Genomic DNA, 20,074 nt, shown 5'->3' on the forward strand with positions numbered 1-20,074 from the left:
CTCAGATGCAATATTGATTATCCTCTCATTTATTTTGAAACGAATTAGCTCATGATCACTCGAGCCAAGGTTGTCCCCTACAACTATTTCCTCAACAAGGTCCTCGTTACTCACCAAAACCAGATCTAAAATGGCATCCCCCCTCGTCGGTTCAGCAACCACTTGATGAAGGAATTCATCAGCTATCACGTCTAGGAAAAGCTGAGCCCTATTATTATTACTAGCATTTGTTTCCCAATCTATATCCGGGAAGTTAAAATCCCCCATGATCAAGCAGTTCCTATTAGTGTTTACCTCCTTAAAAACATTAAAGAGCTCTCTATCCGTCTCCAGGCTAGATCCCGGCGGTCTATAGCACACCCCAATCACTATCCCGGGTGAGGCTCTAGTAGTTTTCTTCCCCAATGTGACCATTGCCCAGACAGACTCCGTATTATCCATTGCATTGCTAGTTATTACATTACATTTCACCTCATTATTGATATACAATGCTACTCCCCCACCTTTACCTTTGCATCGGTCTTTCCTAAACAGCACATACCCTTCCATACCTGTACTCCAGTCATGGCTACCGTTCCACCATGTTTCGGTTATTCCTACGATATCCGGTTTCAATTCTCGGACCAAGAGCTCCAGTTCCTCCATTTTATTACCTAAGCTTCTCGCATTAGTGAACAAACATCCTAATTTTTGCTGTTGGGCTCCTCTCACTCTTTTCACCCAACTCGGTAGGGACACAGTACTACCAGCATGACCTGTAGATCTAGTATCCGTCCCCCCCCTCTTCCTTACACCTGCCTGTCCCCCTCTGGCTATATCTGTTGTTATCTTGTTGTTCTCACTCCCAATGTATAAATTTGGCGTGGAGAGCACCAGGACCTCTCCCAACCGTCTCCCCCCAGTGTCTAGTTTAAAGCTCTTTTAATCAGATGAGCCAGCCTCCCTCCTAGAAGTCTACTTCCTTCCCTACTTAGGTGGAGCCCATCCCGTGAGAACAGTTGTCTGTCCCCAAAAGCCTCCCAGTGCCCATACATCCCAAAGCCCTCCTTGTAACACCACTCCCTCAGCCAACTGTTAATTGTCACGATTCTCTCACCCCTTTGGCGCCCTTCCCTAGGGACAGGTAGGATCCCACTGAAGATCACCTGAGCCTCAATTTCCTTGAGCGTCTTACCCAACCTGGCATAGTCTCCCTTGATCCTGTCTAGCGAGAATCTAGCAGTGTCATTCGTTCCCACATGAAGGATGACCAAAGGGTTCTTACCTGCTCCTCTTAGGATCCTTTTCAACCTCAGGTCCACATCCCGTATTTTAGCGCCCGGTAGACAGCACACCCTTCTGTTCTCCGGATCGGCCCTGGTCACAGGCCTGTCCAACCTTCTCAGTATGGAATCCCCAATCACGTAGACCTGCCTTTGCCTGGGGATAGTGCGGTCCTCTAACCTATCCCCCGTCCCCCCTCGTTGCACGCTCCTTCCATTCCTATCATCCCTTGTGGTTCCCCTTAAGCCATCCTGTAACCTCCCTGGGCCCAAACTTGGTGCTGCCTCCCCTCCTTCTATGGGACTGGCCGCTCGTCTCTTTTTCCTTGGCCTCCCATCGTCAGCTACCACCTGCTGTACCCCTTCCTCATTCTCCAAACCTTCAAACCTGTTCCTTAGCTCTATTTCCCCCTCACTGGCTCTCCTTTTCCTCGGCCTGCTTCTCACGGTCACATGCTTCCACCGCCAATGGAAGTCATGGAAGTTAAACAAAATAAATAAAAAACAGATCTTCAAATGAGAACTCTTCTCGCCAGTTACCTATTTAGTTAGCACAGGTGAAATCAAAGAGCTAAAAACATCATTGTAACAGAATAAATACATGTTCTGATCGTTTCCAAAATTGAAAGAGCTCTGCAGTAGAACTATGCAAAATATTTATATCATGCCTCTAATCTAATTGAACTGAGTCTTGTTTTCCAGGATAGATGCTTTTGCAAACCCGAAACCCATGCTCTCAAAAGTTTAATAAGCATGGGCTGAAGATGTCAGCACAGGTGAGAAGCCATTGGATCTCGGTCACCTGCCAAGTTGGCTTGCCTGATGCTCCTGTAACAGCCACCTCTTCCTACCTGAAAAAGCCCTTGAACCTCCTTGAAGGCATCAGAGCTAAGAAATGGGACCATCATTTTTAGATGTTTGTATAGCACCTAGTACAATGGGCCCAACTTGATAGTGGCCTTTAGGCACTACCACAACATAAGTGTTTTTAACAACAAACAAAGGTAAAAAAAGGTACTACAGGTAGCACAATCAAGCTCTTAGGGCCTGATTTAAAGTAAGTGGAAAGCCTCCCATGGGCTTTGAAGTGGGCCCTGATATAGCAGATTTGCCAACAAGGCAAGAAGCAACTGATAATATGTTTAATCCTAAAAAAGCAGTCCCAGTACTAGTGGAAAACCTAAGCACATCTTCACTATTAAGACAGGGCAGTTGAAAAGAAAAAGATGTGCTCAAATGAACCTGGCAGAGAAATGTTATGTGCTGTTGGCCATGTGGAGGTTACTTTTAGAAGTACTGAGCTTCGTGGGACCTCTATTAATTTACTTAGGAACTGGGATGTTCTACACTGAAACTTAAAACCTGGATAGAGATAGATGACAGATTGTACATCTTTTGTGGTTTCTTTTTCTGTAGTAGGGCAAGTGGAACTGTGTGAGAGATCAATCAACTCACTCTACTGAATTGATAGATTAAGTCTTTTTATATAATGACTGGGAGACCAAGATTATAATATAATGACTGGGAGACCAACAGAAAAAATAGCACTGCAGACCTATTTGTGCCTTTCCAGACATTTGCATTTTAACAAAAATAGTCTTTTCATTTTCAAATCAATTATTAAAAGCTCCATGAAAAACCGATTAAAGAGAGATGATATTCACCTCTGCATTTTGTTGAGCTTCCTGACCTAACCCTTTTTTTTAAACCAATGATCAAAGTAGCAGCATTTTTTTTTCACAGAAGGAAACAAAAATCAACCATTTGGAACCATATAGTCTTAAAACAACAAAACCAGAGTTCTAATTAGCAAAGGAACCATAAACCATGTCTTTCGTATTTTGCCCTTTGCATAGTTTCACTGATATTCTTTTGAAATAATAACTCTATCAATTACCATGTTTGGGTGCTAGTGAGGGGAATGAAGGGGAAGGAAGATGGATTATTCTATTGAAGTGAGCTCATTTGTTAACGCAGTTATATTCTTTGCCATAACAACTTTAGAAAGACATGTACCTGAGAAACATTGAAACAACTTGTAATCAATAACTAAATGGATGTGACCATTTAGTTGTATAATTATTTATTAATAGGTCACAACATGACTAGCTTTGGCAAAGTTCCTCAGCATATCATGTATTTAATTTCCATAGTACAGTATTAATGTGTGTCTACATCTTTTATAATGAAAAACATTTATGATAAGGTTGAAGAACAGGCCACAGAATCAGAAAACCTTTGTTTCGTCCCCACTTTGCTACTGATTTGTTATATGCCTTTGAGCAAGTCACTGAATCTTTCTGAGTCTCCCTGGTCTACACTATGAGTTTAGGTCAAATTTAGCAGCCTTAGATCAGTTTAACCCTGAACCCGTCCACACGATGAAGCCATTTTTGTCGACTTAAAGGGCTCTTAAAATCGATTTCTGTACTCCTCCCCGACGAGAGGATTAGCACTGAAATCGACCCTGCTGGGTTGAATTTGGGGTAGAGTGGACACAATTAGACAGTATTGGCCTCTGGGAGCTATCCCAGAGTGCTCCATTGTGACTGCTCTGGACAGCACTCTCAGCTCAGATCCACTGGCCAGGTAGACAGGAAAAGCCCCGTGAACTTTTGAATCTCATTTCCTGTTGGGCCAGCGTGGCAAGCAGCACAGGTGACCATGGAGTCCCAGAATCGCAAAAGAGCTCCAGTATGGATGGTATGGGAGGTACTGGATCTGATCGCTGTATGGGGAGACAAATCCATGCTATCAGAACTCCATTCTAAAAGACTAAATGCCCAAACATTTGAAAAAATCTCCAAGGGCATGAAGGACAGAGGCTATAACAGGGACCCGCAGCAGTGCCACGTGAAACTTTGAGGCTAGCCTACCAAAAAAACAGAGAGGCAAATGCCCGCTCCGGGTCAGAGCCCCAGACATGCCGCTTCTATGATGAGCTGCATGCCATTCTAGGGGGTGCCCCTACAACTACCCCAGCCCTGTGCGTGGACTCCGTCAATGGATTCTCACGCAACAGGGATGTGGATTTTGAGGACGAGGAAGATGATGATGAGGAGGAGGTTGAAGATAGCGCACAGCAAGCAAGTGGAGAAACAATTTTCCCCAACAGCCAGGAACTGTTTATCACCCTGGAGCCAGTACCCTCCCAACCCACTGAAGGCAGGCTCCAGGACCTAGAAGGTGGAGAGCCTCAGGCTGCTCTCCCACTCGGCAGCACTGCGCGGTCGCACCTACCCCAGCCTACCCCTCGCTCCCATAGCTCATGAAGCCTGGACAGTAGTAAGGAGCAGTTCAACTATAGGCTGAGCAAGTGCAGAATGGTGGTTCACTCTACCTCCCTGTGAGCCAATCACCCTCCCTCCCCCCTTTGATCTCCGTTTGCAAAGGCAATAAAGTCATTGTTGTTTCAAATTCATGCATTCTTTATTAATTCATCACACAAATGGGGGGATAACTGCCAAGGTAGCTCGGGAGGAGGGAATCACAGGGGTGGGGGTAGTAGTAGGGGCACCCCCTAGAATGGAATTCTGTTCATCATAGATGCGGCATGTCCGGGGCTCTGACCCGGAGTGGCCATTTGCCTCTCTGGTTCTTTGGTAGGCTTGCCTGATATGCCAGGCAGGACTGAATCTCCATTAGACGAAACTTAAACTGACCTGGAGTCACTTCCATTTATGTCCAAGCGCCCCCGACCAACCTCACTGAGGCTGGCCAGGAGTACCCATGTCTGCCTAGGTGCCCCCAACCGACCTCACCGAGGCCAGCCAGGAGGAACCAGGAGACAGCAGCAGACGGTACAATACGGCTGCTAACCATCTTCGCCAACTTGCAAAGGCAAGGCGCTGCTGCTATGTAGCACTGCAGTGCCGCATCTGCCAGCAGAACCCAGGAGACGTACGGTGACAGTGAGCTGAGCGGGCTCCGTGCTTGCCGTGGTATGTCGTCTGCACGGGTAACCCAGGAAATAAGGTGAGAAATGATTTTTTCCCATTGCTTTCACACAGGGGGGGGGGGGGAGGAGACATACCCAGAAGCACCCGCAACAATATTTTTGCCCCATCAGGCATTGGGAGCTCAACCCAGAATTCCAATGGGCAGCGGAGACTGCGGGAACTGTGGGATAGCTACCATAGTGCAATGCTCCGAAAGTTGACGCTAGCCTCGGTACTGTGGATGCACTCCGCCAATTTAATGGTCTTAAGTGGGGACACACACAATCGACTGTATCAAATCGCTTTCTAAAAAAATCAACATATTAAATCGACCTAATTTCGTAGTGTAGATATACTCTCTGTTTCTCCATCTCGGTGATGGGAGAAGTAATACCTATCTCACAAAGCTATTGTGACAATGAGTTAATTAATGTGCCAAATGTGGGAAAGAATCCCAGGGCACTGATGCTAAAGAGTGGGTTAAGCTGGGTGATAAATCCCAGAAGTCACTTTTTGCTTTTGCTTTAAGGGCCCAAAGTCTATGGGTTTCCACATGGACACCTTTCAATGTAGGACTGGGGCATTAGTTACTTTAAAAGATTTGAGAGCTCCAGTTTATTCTCTGTCTCCATTTTTGCAGCAGCAGAGTATCTTTACAGTACCTGCTGTTGTATTCATAACTAAATGTAAAATTATTGTAATAATACGATGAGTCTGACATGTATTTTGAACAGGTTTTTTTACTCTATTTATGAAACTCTTTTTGGATTAAGCTAATGCTTTTTTGTTGTACTACTACAACCTTTTCAATATTCTGGAATGTGTGGCTTGTGCTGCCTTGTTTATGGCTTTTTTAAGCTGTTAAGATGAGGTAGTTTAAACATTTAAGTTAAAAAGAATTTGCAGAAAATACAAAGTAGTACAACACTGGTATATTTCATAGAATATATTAGGCAATGAAATTGAAATATTTCATGTATATGAGCAAAGTTCTAATGAGATGAAGAAGAAAACTAACCTATTAATATGATGTTCAGGTTATGTTAGTTTTAGTTCTTCTGGGATACTTTCTTTTCATATCATATTTCAATGACTAATGCTTGAACTTTGCCTCCCTTTTCATCTGTTCAGTGGTCTGAAATGTTATGTCTTTTTACTTGTTGAAATGTGGAACATATTGTAAGTGTATTTGTAGCAGGTGGTAATTAATATATTTCAGAGACAAACTGAATTAGCTAATGATGGAAGAAAAATCTGCCATCACTGTATAAAATAAGATTGTAAATGGAATTCTAATAGCTAATAAAATATGCAATAACTGCTTCATGTCATATTTAAAGGGAAATTATAAGAAACCTTTATCTGACAGTTCTTTAGCACTTCTATTTTCTCTCTTAATCAGGAGATTTGTCAGCATGGCTTTTTACATTTCCTTGCAAGCTAGGAGAGAAAAAAAATCCACTGTGCTCTTTTTATTATAAAATTGTCTGGGTGTATTGTTTAATACAGTGTAGGGAGATGGTACCAAGCCACAAAGTTCAGTTCCAATTGTAAGCCATCCCTAAATTTATTTAATCTCTAGAGATGTAATTCAAATTCATCTCAACAATAAAAACAATTCAGTTTAAAAAATAATAGGAAAATCACAGTAATAATTAAAGAAAAAGACCCCAAATCAAACCAACAACTTCACACACGCACACACACACACCCCCCGCTCGCTCCCAGTGTTGATCTTCCCCCGTCAGTTTGGTGCCTGGTTGGAATATCTGGATTCTAAAATACTTAAAAGTCCATTTACACCACTGATCTTTTTGAGATATGCACATTATGGTCTATAAGAACAAGTACAGTTGTATTTTTGTATCACTTATATTTCTTCATTTTATCTATCTAAATATGACTTTGTCGGTCAGTCTCCCATTCAATTTCTAATATAGTCACTACCATCTGCTTGTCAACTCTGATTTAACAATATGCACCATTTTATGTTAAACAATCACTAACCTAAGAAGTGTCAGCAGGGGTGATGGAACAATTTATATAGTTTAGGCACTGATGATGGAAACCATGTATTTGGTGTTTGTTATTACTGCTTTAAGCCAGGAGGTGTGGCAGCACCCCCAGTTCCAGAACCACTGAGTGGCAGTGAATCTGGTTGGATTTTCAAAGGAGCCTAAGGGAATTAGGCACCAAATTCACTGTCAGTGAGAATTGGGTGCATAACTCCCTAAGAAAATCCCAGCCTCTGTCACTACAGAGATGTTTCCACCACTTCCTGATGCAGAAGCATGAGTATCATGCTTTCCAGACAGTACACAGATTTTGTAGCTGGACTTTTACGTAGAGCATTTCCCAAGGAATGGGCATGAAGACAACATTTTAAGTGAAAACAGAATAATAGTTATTCACTGTACCCTTCTCAAGGGATAAGATACACTCAGACAGGAGACAGTTTTAGTCAATAGTCTCTATTTTGACTTCTTAATGATGTGCTGAAAACCACTGGGGAACAGCAAAAAGCTGTAGCTTGGTATGGCATTTATTCTTGCAGACAGCAATTTTGTTCCAGGGGGCAGGCAATCTGGAAATATGTTGACATTTACAATGTCAATAGGGTAATGAATAGCTGAAATGAAAAACTAATATCTTGCCAGCTCTTTAAAGGGCTATTCACATGAATGGGGACCAGGCTCTAAATTCAAATCCCACTTTCTGCTGAACAATGTAACGTGGCTTTATGTTAGAGAGATGTTCAGTGAGCTGCTGACATATGGGTTTAATTTAATCCTGTTGTGTTTCGTTCCCTGTGTATAGCCACATCAGATCTGGGATTTTTCTGAAACAGGATCTTTTAAAGTAACTGTACACTATCTCTGTATTCTAGGTCACATCATACACCAGGCAGTATCTCCAAATGAGGCCTTTTGAATAATGAGGTTAGCAGGTGCATTTAGAATGAATTGTAGCTCTAATGGCTTGCAATTTTCTCCATTAATTTTCTTCACTCAGAGCTACATTACTAATCTACACACCAAAAAACATTGTTCTGCTAAGGTTTTTTAAAAGATGTCAGCATTTCTTTTTCCCCACTGTGAGTTAAGTGGAATGACCCCTCCATAATGGGCTTTTGGAACAAACTCTTCTGTTGTGCTTTTAAAAGTATTTTCCTTGCCAGACAACACAACTTTGCAGCAATGGATTCAATTTAAAGTATATGAAGTGTTTGCAAGGTCATTGGTACAATAACATTATTAGTCATATTCTAAGGAGAGAATAGTACCTTACTACATGGCACTGACAGCATTTAGAATATTGCCTGCAGTACAGGGCATCCCGGGAACAGAAAAACATCAACGAATTAAAGAGTATTTAGAAAGGAGACACATAAGGGATTGGAGGTGTAATTAAAGATTAAAGGAAAGATTAAAAAGACTAAATACATTTAATTGCTAAGAGGGATGCAGGAAGGCTTATGTAGGGGATCCAGAGGGAAATATGCAGAAAATTCTCCATATTATCCCGTCGGAAAGGCCTGGCCAGATCTACTGCAGTGAGAAACAAGAGGAACAAACCCTCAGGAGGAGGAGGGGCTGTCAGATGGTAGACTTCTCCAGAGAACCCTCTTGTGGCCAGATGTCACACTGACAGCCCACTGCCATCAAACTCCCCTTCTTCATGTCTCCCCAGCTAAACTCACAATAGGTCAGTCTTGCAGGGCCCTACCAGCAGAGTTTTATTTATTTTCCAAAACAAGGAATCAAAATGAAAATATTAGGTAATTACCCTATTGTCATAGGAACATAAGAACGGCCATACTGGGTCAGACCAAAGGTCCATCTAGCCCAGTATCCTGTCTTCTGACAGTGGCCAATGCCAGGTGCCCCCCCCCCCCCAGAGGGAATGAACAGAACAGGCAATCATCAAGTGATCCATCCCCTGTTGCCCACTCTCAGCTTCCGGCAAACAGAGGCTAGGGACACCATCCCTGCCCATCTTGGCTAATAGCCACTCTATAGTCTCTCTGCCCTCAGGGGGTCTCTCCTCCAAAACTATTGCCAGGCCTCGTGTCTCTGGTGGGTCCTGCAACACTCTCAGCCTCTCTCTCACTTCCATTTCCTGATACCCTTTATAGGGAATCAGCTGATCCTTGTGCAGCTGTGCATCCTTTGTAATTAGGGATGCCTGGCCCAGACCTCAGGCCGTTAAAGGACAAGTCACCCTGTTACACACACATAACGAACTCCTGAGCGCAGGAGAGGAATAATGAACAGGGGTGTGTCTACACAGCAAAGAAAAACCCGTGGTGGGCCCATTCCTGTCGACTCAGGCTGTTCCATTGCTGTGTAGACTTCCAGGCTCAGGCTGGAGCCTGAGCTCTGGGATGCTCCAAGGTGTGAGGGTCCCAGAGCACCAGAGCCAGGAAGTCTACACAGCAATGAAACAGCCCTGCAGCCCAAGCCCCGCGAGTCTGAGTCGGCTGGCATGGGCCAGCCATAGGGTTTTTTTGCTGTAGACATACCCCTAGTCAGCCCGTAGGAGGAGATGTGGAGAGTCTCTTAACTATTGCTTAAGTGGCTGATGAAGCTGAACGAAGGACAATTTGGGTTGAGTGTCAGGAAAAGACATTCTTAATGCAGCAGAACCTCAGAATTACGGACACCTTGGAAATGGAGATTGTTTGTAACTCTGAAATCTTTGTAACTCCAAACAAAACATTATGGTTGTTCTTTCAAAAGTTTATAATTGAACAGTGACTTAATTCAGCTTTGAAACTTGACTATGCAGAAGAAAAATGCTGCTTTTAACCATCTTAAGTTAAATAAAACAAGCACAGAAACCATTTCCTTATCTTGTCACTCCTTTTTTTAAACTTTATTTATTTATTTTTTTAAAGAAATTTACATTTAACACAGTACTGTACTGTATTTGTTTTTTTGTTTTGTCTCTGCTGCTGCCTGATTGCAAACTTCCGGTTCCAAATGAGGTGTGTGATTAATTGGTCAGCTCGTAACTCTGTTGTTCATAACTCTGAGGTTCTGCTGTAACCTCATTTGATTGTGGAATGGCAGTCTCCCTAGGAAAGTGGTGGAAGCTCCAGTACTTGGCTCATTTTAATCAGGGCTAGACAGAGCATCAGAAAACATACAATAGGGAACAACGCTGGCTGAGGAATGAGCTAGGTAACCAGTAGTTCATTGACTTGCCATGTCAATGATAGGTCTTGATATTCAGAAGTGCTGAGCATCTGTAGCTCCGATTGATCAGCTGGAGTCATGGGTTCTCAACTAATCATAAGGAGATAATTCAGTAAATTCTGATAATAAAAGAACAAATGCAGGAACAAGTAACTAAATCTGACCATGATATATCAAATAGTTTAATAGGCTACACTACATTTCCTCCAAGACTCACGATTATTGCAAATAACCTCTGTCCTCCCCAGGACAGTAGAACAAACTATCTTGTAGAAATAACCAATATTGATCTACCATAAAAACAATGTAATTAAAGTAACTGTAACACACAGGAAATTTGTTGGTACTCAGGTTAAGAAATCTATAAATAAAACCAAAAACCCAACAGGTAAAAATTTGCCAAAGTGTAGATAAGAAAACCCAACAGGAGGAAGGGTGTCTCTACAAAAGTAGAAAGTCTCCCTTCAGAATGTCAAACAACCTTAGGGGAAAAGCAATGTCACCATTGAAAAAAAAAACATACAGGTTCTGGGATTATTGAAAGTCCACACATTTTAGCCCTTCAAAGAATCCAATTTTGTTCTCTCTACTACTTCTGCTTTGTGGGAAGAAATAAAAGAACAGGATTATTTGAATTTAATGATATCTGTGTCCTCCAACAGCCACTCCAACTCCCTGGGGCATAGGACCACTGCTGATAAACTCTTCTAACAAAATTGCTGCTTTGCCTTGATGAAACTTTTCTTGCTCTTTAATAAAGCAGATGTATAGTCTGGATGTATTTCCGTTCTGGCCCAGCAGCATTCCAGATTATTTGCCTATCTTGCTACTTTCAGAATTTTATTTCTTATCCAAAGTGTTGCACAAGCAACTAATACCCACCTAAGGACAGTGGGTTTATTCACAGAAAAGTTTGCAATTGCAGTGAACCAGACTCGGATGGCTACAAAAGCTGAAGTGAAAATATTTAGAAAAGAAAAACATCAACTCCCTCTTATTTCCATGCTCTCAGGGATTTCTAAGAAGGCAGAAGCTGCTGACTCTGGATGAAGGGCCTGATATTGATCTCACTTACACATCAGTTATGTAACCCCTTTGACTTTAATGGAATTACACCTGATTTATACTTGTGTGCAAGCAGAGAGTCCCTACTTTCTAAAGTGCCCATGCACTTACTGAATACCTTGTTTTCCTTGATAATGGAAGAAATATGCTGAGCTATGTTTTAAATCGCCAGCATACCCTCCAGCCCCTTCATTTTACTTGCTCCTTCATATTGTTTGGCAGTTCTGAACATTGTCAATTCCTGGAAAATCCAGAAACCTTTTCTCCAAACCAAGCTATTTTGGGGCAGCCAGCATAAGTTTGTTGTTATTACAATTGCATTCACTCTTGCCAGACTTTGATTTAACCAAAGTGATCCACACATATGTGATCTATCTACAGAACTGTTATTTTAGTTCTTTGTAGCCTCATAAGAAAATGCTGAGCTTAAAAACAACAAATAAATCCTACATATTGATTCAGAACACAGCTGCCTACTTGACTAGGTCATCCCGGTATTCTCTGCTATTTAATGGTTCCCTGGAGAACACTGGTCTGATTCAGAATTTAGGCACTAAACTTCAACTCCATCTCTAGGATTAACCCAAGTTATCAGGGGCACAACCTCCCATGAGATCTGCTTCCCACTGGCATCCATATGGGAGTCACTACATAAGCTTAGTCTTCTTCTTTCATATTGCTTGGGTAGGTAGCAACATCTACAAATTTATATCTAAGTTTGATAGCCAGCACCTTGCCGCAGCAGTGAACTGGTGAATGTCCTTCAGGCCCCCAGCAAAAAACGAAGGGACATTCAGATATGATGAGCTCTATCGTTTGTGCCTGGTGACCACAGTTGTCATTTTTCATTTAAAGAGGGAATGTCCACATCTCTCATGAGTTGTCCTGATGTGATTCAATCTGTACCAGTCTCTTTCTGACATAAATCAAAACCTGGTGGTTCCTCAAGAGGATCAGCAATGAGCTGGGGTTTTTTTTGAGTGGTCAAAGTGCTCCATGTGATTCTCCATTGAGCCACAGCGTCAAAGTTGGTTGTAAGGATCTTGATACGGTTACATAGAGGATTGCAGGAATTTAATCTTGTCTTTGGTGGGTTCTGCAGGTCATGGTGCATTAGGATCCTCATATTTGCATTGACATGATTAAGGAAGTGAGATGTCTGAGCAGCTATTCTAATCTGTCGAGGCTGGATGTGCAATAGGACCGGGAGCCAGTCAAACTGGAGTAGACTTGAGCGTCACTGACACTACGCACATAGCATTATTGAACTGAGTGTCAAAGTTTAGTGAGACTGCACTGGCGCACAATATTCAGCTGCAGAATATACCAAGGCAATTGTTGCAGTTCATAAGGTCCATGGAGTTGAGCATTTAAGGTGTACATTAAAGCAGCGGTCCCCAGTCATTGCTGCCAAGAGGTGAATTGTTCGCCGGCAGTGAATGACACGGGAGACCTTGAGGAGGTCCTGTCTCCAGACAGTGTTGTATGCTGAGGACAGATCAACAAGGGGATTCCTGTCTTCAACTTACATTGATATCCTGCCTCAATGTGGCTGGTAAGTGAAGCTAGTTGGTCACAGCAGTTCCTCTTTGGGCAAAATCCTGCCTGCTCCACTGGGAGGATGTCTTCAATAATATCAGACAGATGGTGGAGCAGCACCCGTTCCATGAGCTTGATGGTGGTTGAGAGGAGAGAGATGGGGTGGTAGTTGGCTGCATCCTCTGGGGGTTTCCCAGGCTTCAGTAGGGCAACCACTGTTGCCTGTCGCCAACTTGTTGGCACGTCTCTGGTTCTATGCATGGCAGTAAAAAGCACCACCAGTCATTCCCGTTCCCGTCTCCCCAGATTCTTGAGAAACTCTGGAGGAATCCCAATAATCCCTGCAGCTTTCCAGCTCTTGATTTCCAACAGTGCAACACTGATCTCCTTGACAGAATATGGGGAAGAGAGTGGCGATTCCTCTGGGCATTGTGAAAGGCTTCTGTGGAGTTCCTGCTGGACCTCCTGGCATGTAATCTTGTCTCTTAGCATCTTCCTGTTAGAAAGAAGATGAAAGGCAACAGCATTTGCTGTCACCTTTGCTGAGTGTTGCGTTACTGGCTGGGATCCTCCAAGTTGCCACAAAAGAGCCCATGCCTTACGGCCTGAATGAGTAAAATCAAGGCTTTCAACAGTTTCTTTCCACCATTCCAGGCATGCCGAATTCAAGGACTCAAGCAGCCCAGTGGCTTTATCTGGGTTGCCACTCATTTCATATTCCCTCAGGAGAGACTCGGATTCTTTTGTCCAGCAGGGGGTGAAAGCCTTGCAGTGACCATGCGGGATGTACTTCTTAGTGGTCAATTTTCAGATGTTTGTAAAATGACTGAAGTTTTTAGGTATTGGTCTGAGCCGTGGGATCCGAGATTCTGTTTCTGAAGTGTGGGCAGGCCAGTTAGCCTTGCAGAAATTCCAATGCGGCTTTGGCACCAACTGCACAAGAGGCACTTCCAGGCCAATCTGGAGGATGATTGGATGATGTGGGCTATATGGGAAGTGACTCAGGATGGGTCTTGTTGTGGCCAGTGGGACACCTGCGCTATTACGGGTCACAAAACACAGGTCAGAGTTGTGATCCATTGTCCACCTCACAGACTGAAAAGATCCAGATTGCTTCGGATCATAGAGCAGGTGGAGGTGTTCAAGGGAGGCCCATTCTGTGATCTGGTCCCCGGCTGTGTCAAAGCTTAGTTCAAAGAGTTTATGAAAGTTTAAAAAGTGAAACTTGTGTGTTTAATATACAACAGACTCTGGATCTGGAACCCAATATCAGACAAATCTGGATGACCATGAAGTTTATTGCCTAAAAATCAAAATGAGACAATCACTCTTTTGACCTAGTCCTCTCCTACAGTATTAACACCACATTCAAAATTAATAAAGTTTAGTCCCTGCGGGCTAGAGAGAAGAGAGAGATCGATCTTTATTTGTCCACATTGTCACTGTGGGAGAATGGTCTAGTATGTGATTATTCGAAAGGCCCCACATGTTGCTCTATATTCTATAGCAGTAGTTAGGATCAGTTGTCATGCTCTTTTTTTGTGCTGATGTCCTAGCCTTTCGAATTGAGGGCCCCTCCCTTTGGAATTCCCCTCCTCTTGATCCTCTCTCTGACCCTGAATTAGTTAACTACAAGCTTCATTTGTTTGCCCTAGCTTTGTTTAGCTTTTATATTTTATTTGGTTGCACTCCTGATACTCTCTCTACCAATAAAACTTTGGAGGCATGCTAGTCTGTCTTACATCACTACAGTATTTACCTAACTGTAGTATCTGAGCACCTCACAGTTTTCAATGGCTTTATCCTCATGACAGACCTATGATGTAGGGAAGTGCTATTACCCCCATTTTACAGAGAAAGATTAAGACCCAGATTTTTAAAAAGTATTTAGGCATTTCTTTGCTCAGAATTGCAAGGCTGAAGTGACTTAGGAGCCCAAGTCCCCAACTTTTAAAGGCATTTAGGTGCCTCACTTGCATGGAAATCAATGGGAGCTAGGTGCTCAAATGCCTTTAAAATCTGTACCTATTTCACTTTTGAAAATGAGAAGTAGGCACCTAAGTCACTTAGGCCTTGCAATGCTGAGTGAAACAGCAGCTAAATAGCCTGAAGAATCTGGACCTAAACAACTTGCCCAAGGCAACACAAGATATCTGTGGCAGGGAAATTGAATCGCAGGGTAGCACTTTAAGCACCAGACTATTCTTCTTCTCAGTAAACTACCTGTAGTTTTGATTAAGCCTAAGGACTGCAGGTACCATTTAAAAAGAGAAGCTGCAGTGACCATCGCATGTAGCTTTATGTCACCTTGTTGTTAAATGTTGATAAATTGCCCCAATTACTTTCAATGATAGGGTGCTTTTATATTTTGTTATTTTTATTGTAATAACTTCTAATAACATCCCATACTTATGGTATATCACATTTATTGAAGGACATCCCAGCACTTTACGGAGATGGGCATTATTCCTATTAATAGAGCATTATTCCTTCTTTACACATGAGGAAAGTGACATGAAGAAATTAAATGATTTTATCTAGGATCACACAGTGAGCCGGTGGCAACGTGGGGATTAGAATTGGGGCCTCTTGACTCTCGGGCCCCTCCTCTGGCCACTAGGCAATGTTGTCTCCCACTGAAATAGAGAACTGTATATTCTCCTCATTGAAATGTTACGAGGCTGCATGAGCAAAGTGTTTATTTACTGTATAAACAAATATAAGATGTCAATGGGAATTTTGGGTGTCTATGGAATATATAATCAGCCCCTCCGACACTAAGAAGTCTTTAATTTTTATTTTCAAGTATCTTTTTTCCCATCAAACTGAGAGATGTCTCCCAAGGGCACTACAAGAGCAGCTTTCATTAAGCTACAAAAAGATATTATTGATGAAAAATGTAGTTTAAAATTAAAACATCAACATGCCTCCATAAGTTCATTAGAATACAGACATCTAACTTGGAGAAAAGGTTTGAATGAAAGTAGATTTAAATACAGCCATTTACTCAGCTGTAAAGAAAACAGCTTTGTAAGCACAGCTGGGAGTGTAATTTTCTTTGTTTAGCTTGGGATCCCTTCAGTTAAACTTGTACACTGCATCACTATGAACTATTCTCTTTCTTAAATTATTTATGACATGCATCTTTTTCCTTGAAGCTTTCTGGATGGCCATATCGGGGGGACTGTCCACCCCCTTTTTCTTCCATGCAGGAGACTTGCCCATGTGGATTGATTTACCTGCAACTTCCATCATATTCATTTTAGGCAATGTGCCACAATGACATCTAGCACAATGGAAGAACAAATGCGCCTGAAGAAGGATAGAGGGCCATTACCTGCTAGCACCTGGCTCTTGCATTAGTTTTAGAACCGTTTGTGAAGGATGTCCCAGCACTTTACAAAGATGGGTATTATCCCCATTAATAGGATAAACGGACCTAGAGAAATTAAATGATTTTATCTAGGTTCACACAGTGAGCCTGTGACAAGGCTGGGATTAGAAAATGGGCCTCTTGACTCTCAGGCTCCTCCTTCAGCCATCAGATATTAGGATGGATGGGAGATGTTAAAATTATTTCTTTATATTGATTAAACCCTTTATTAGTAAATGACCTGAGCTTGAGGACTAGAACAATAAAATAATTCAGTTATTAAAGTGGATAGTGCTTACATATTTAGGTTATTACATGGTGCCCATCACCCTGGTATTTGAGCACTTGAATGCACTTATGTTTTGGAGCATAAGCTTTCGTGGGTGAATACCCACTTCGTCAGATGCATGTAATGGAAATTTCCAGAGGCAGGTATAAATATGCAGGCAAGAATCAGTCTAGAGATAACGAGGTTAGTTCAATCAAGGAGGATGAGGCCATCTTCTAGCAGTTGAGGTGTGACAAAGTGGGTATTCACCCATGAAAGCTTATGCTCCAAAACATGTTAGTCTATAAGGTGCCACAGGACTCTTGGTTGCTTTTTACAGATCCAGACTAACATGGCTACCCCTCTGATACTGAATACACTTAATTATTTAAATGAACCCTTGAGGTTAAATGAAGTCTCTTAGCAAGAAAATAGGTGCCCATCATATTCATCCCTAGGCAATAGGTGCCTCTGATGGAGAAGTTAAAGAAAGCACTGAATAACTGTGCGTTTGGTGAGAATTGTAGCAGGGTGCTGGTGCAAAGGCACCTAATTAGCCCCTGCTCAACCAGCCCCAATCAGGAGAAATAGATTGGGGCTGGGGAGAAGTCTGGTGCCTGGCCTCTGGAACTGGCTGCACCTGTGGGCCTGCTAGTAGAAGAGCTATAAAGGCTGGCTGGCAGCCAGTGCAAGTGGGGATGGCCAGGGAAGGGGCAGTCTCCAGGCTGAAGGGAGACTCCCTGTAAAAGAGGAGATAGGAAGACCTGTGAGTTTGTAAATAGTATCGCTGGTGGTGGGAACTGTGTGTAAATAAAAGCCACGGGTGCTGCAGCAAGAAAAGCCTCACAGTGCTTTATTGAGAGAGAAAAAGCCCAGCAGGGGCGGGGCCAAGGAAAGGACCCGGTTACAAGAATTATAACGAGATTAATTATTTTACTGGGGACAGGAAACACGAAGCAGAAACTCAAGGGTGGTAGAAGACAGACAAAGGAGCCAATGGTGACAGAAATCTTTTCTATTGGCTCTTTTGCATACAAGCCTGAATTATGCTGCTTTGCAGTTAATATCCTATTCTGTTCAGAGCCAATCTGCAGCAATTGTACATTTGCACATAAAACTAGATTAAGATTTTGCATAATGAAAATACCTGGGTCTAAGTGCACTAATTGTTGAGCATCATGACAGTAAATAATCTCAGTGGGTCACTGCTGTGCACATATTGTGCCAGAAATAATGCCATGCTCTCAGTCAGTAAGACCACTTACTCATTTTAGGTCACAATACACTGATCTTCACATGCAAAATGCCTTTGGGTGCCTTATTGTTTGAACAGCTTTCGACAATTACCTGAACAGGTATCAATTTGATAACTGCCCTCAACGTTTATCACAAAGCCTCACATACTACCTTTCCTTACCTTTCCGCTTGCGGTGGTGTGTAGAATATGCGTAGCTACACACCGCAGTGAAAAGTAGGCTGTGTCCACACTGTGATGTGTAGCTGCATGGGTCAGTGAAAGGCTCTGGTGGGGGATGTCAGTGGGGAAAAGCTTGACAGCTCTCTGCATTGGAGAAATTACACACACTCACGTGCACGCACACACACATACACACACACACTATGTAAAAGGAATGTTAAATCAAAATTTGAAAGTTAAGAAATCTCAGAATTAAGGTTAAATACACAAAAAACAGAAAGTACATTAAACAGGGATTACAATGAATGGACACTTACTTGTTATAACCACATGAATCAGTTTCAAGTCCACTATCAATAAAATTAATAATTTATTTTTCAGATCTCATCTCTTGTTCTTGGCAAATAGCTCCTAATGTTTTCCCTTAAAGTAAATAAGATTATATATACCTACATGAATCTTCAAGTTTTCCTGTGATCACTTTTTCCTCCCTGAATCTTGACTACCATGCTTTTCTTCATCTCTTTCTCTCTCTTGCCTAGTTGAATTACATTTGAATGTATATGTATCCTTCAGCTTTGAAAAACTAATGAAAATTTGATGGTTAAAATGAAAAAGGCACATATTTTACTCATTCATCAGACATTTTTTCCTACAAAACTTTACTAACTTTGCAGAAAAACATTACCAGTCAGGGGCTGGGAAGGGAATAGAACATTGTACAGCTGTAACTGGCTGCGAGCATTCTGTAACACTTTAGTAAGAGCAATGCTATATAAAATTAGGCACAATAACTTGAATTAAAGATGGCAGGATAAATTACTTTCCCCGAGCTGCTGCACCCTATGCGACACCAGGGACAAGTTCACGCCAAAGGAATTTACCTCCAGACTTTGAGCCTTAGATTTGCATCTCTTTGCTTATGTCAGCTGGCATTACAAGCTGCGTGTAATCTAACTGTAACACACAAGTTTTCATTAGACATGTGTGACTGAAAATTATTCATTTCATTTATTATTCTTAATGATTAATAATTATTCCAATAATATTTACTATTCTATTTCACTTATTGTCACAGAGTGATTTGAAATAAATAGCCATGAAGCCCTGCCGGGTGGTAATATCAGACAGTTACAGATGACTTCTCTGTACTCTAGCACACAGCTCCCATTTCCTATGCCCGCAAAAATACACAAAAGTGTTCTTATAGAGTCAAAAATAATTAAACAAATGCTTTCTAACCTCTATGTTCCAATACCAAACTGGTTTTCAGAGAGTATCAGTGTGATCCTGCACTCCTCATGTCCCCAAAACTCCCCCTAGAACAAGTTTATCCCTGGTGGATTTCCATTGATTGAAAGGACCTAGTACAAAAACTGGCCTGCTAGTGCTAAGAGAGGGCTGCTTGGTGCCCATGGACTAACACCGTATCTTAGCACTCAGACTTCTTGGCCTCTCCAGAGCTTTGAACATCGCCTTGACCACAAAGTGCTACAGACCCACTTACACGACACAGCCAGAGTAGACGATGCAGCACTGAAATGGAGTCCTTCCTAAAAGGACCCTGAAAGTGCTGATGGACAACTGTTACTCCTTCCCTAGAACCCCTTCCCTGCAGAGACAGCCATCTTGTTTCCCCTTCTCTTCTGTCTTTAGAAGACACCACTTGGAGAGGAGATGTAGAATAAATGGTTCTAATGTTAGTTCTTTTTATAAATTGAAAAGGATCATATATTACAATGACTAATGTATTACAAAGTGTATACAGCACTCTTTCATAGGCTGCTTAGTAGCCACAAATTTGAGAGCCCAGACTCTGATCGGTTACACTAGTGGAAAAATAGGATATCTGAATTGAATTCATCCAGATTTACATCAGTGTGAATGAAATCAGAATCTGGCCATTGGGCAATGGACATTTATTTTGCAAACGAATGATGTACATAGCTATCATTAAAGCCACTATGGTGCATTATTTGGCTTAGGAAATATCATTTTAAAAGAAAGTGCTGGG

This window comes from Mauremys mutica, chromosome 11, assembly GCF_020497125.1.
Source record: "Mauremys mutica isolate MM-2020 ecotype Southern chromosome 11, ASM2049712v1, whole genome shotgun sequence".
Taxonomy (NCBI): Eukaryota; Metazoa; Chordata; order Testudines; family Geoemydidae; genus Mauremys; species Mauremys mutica.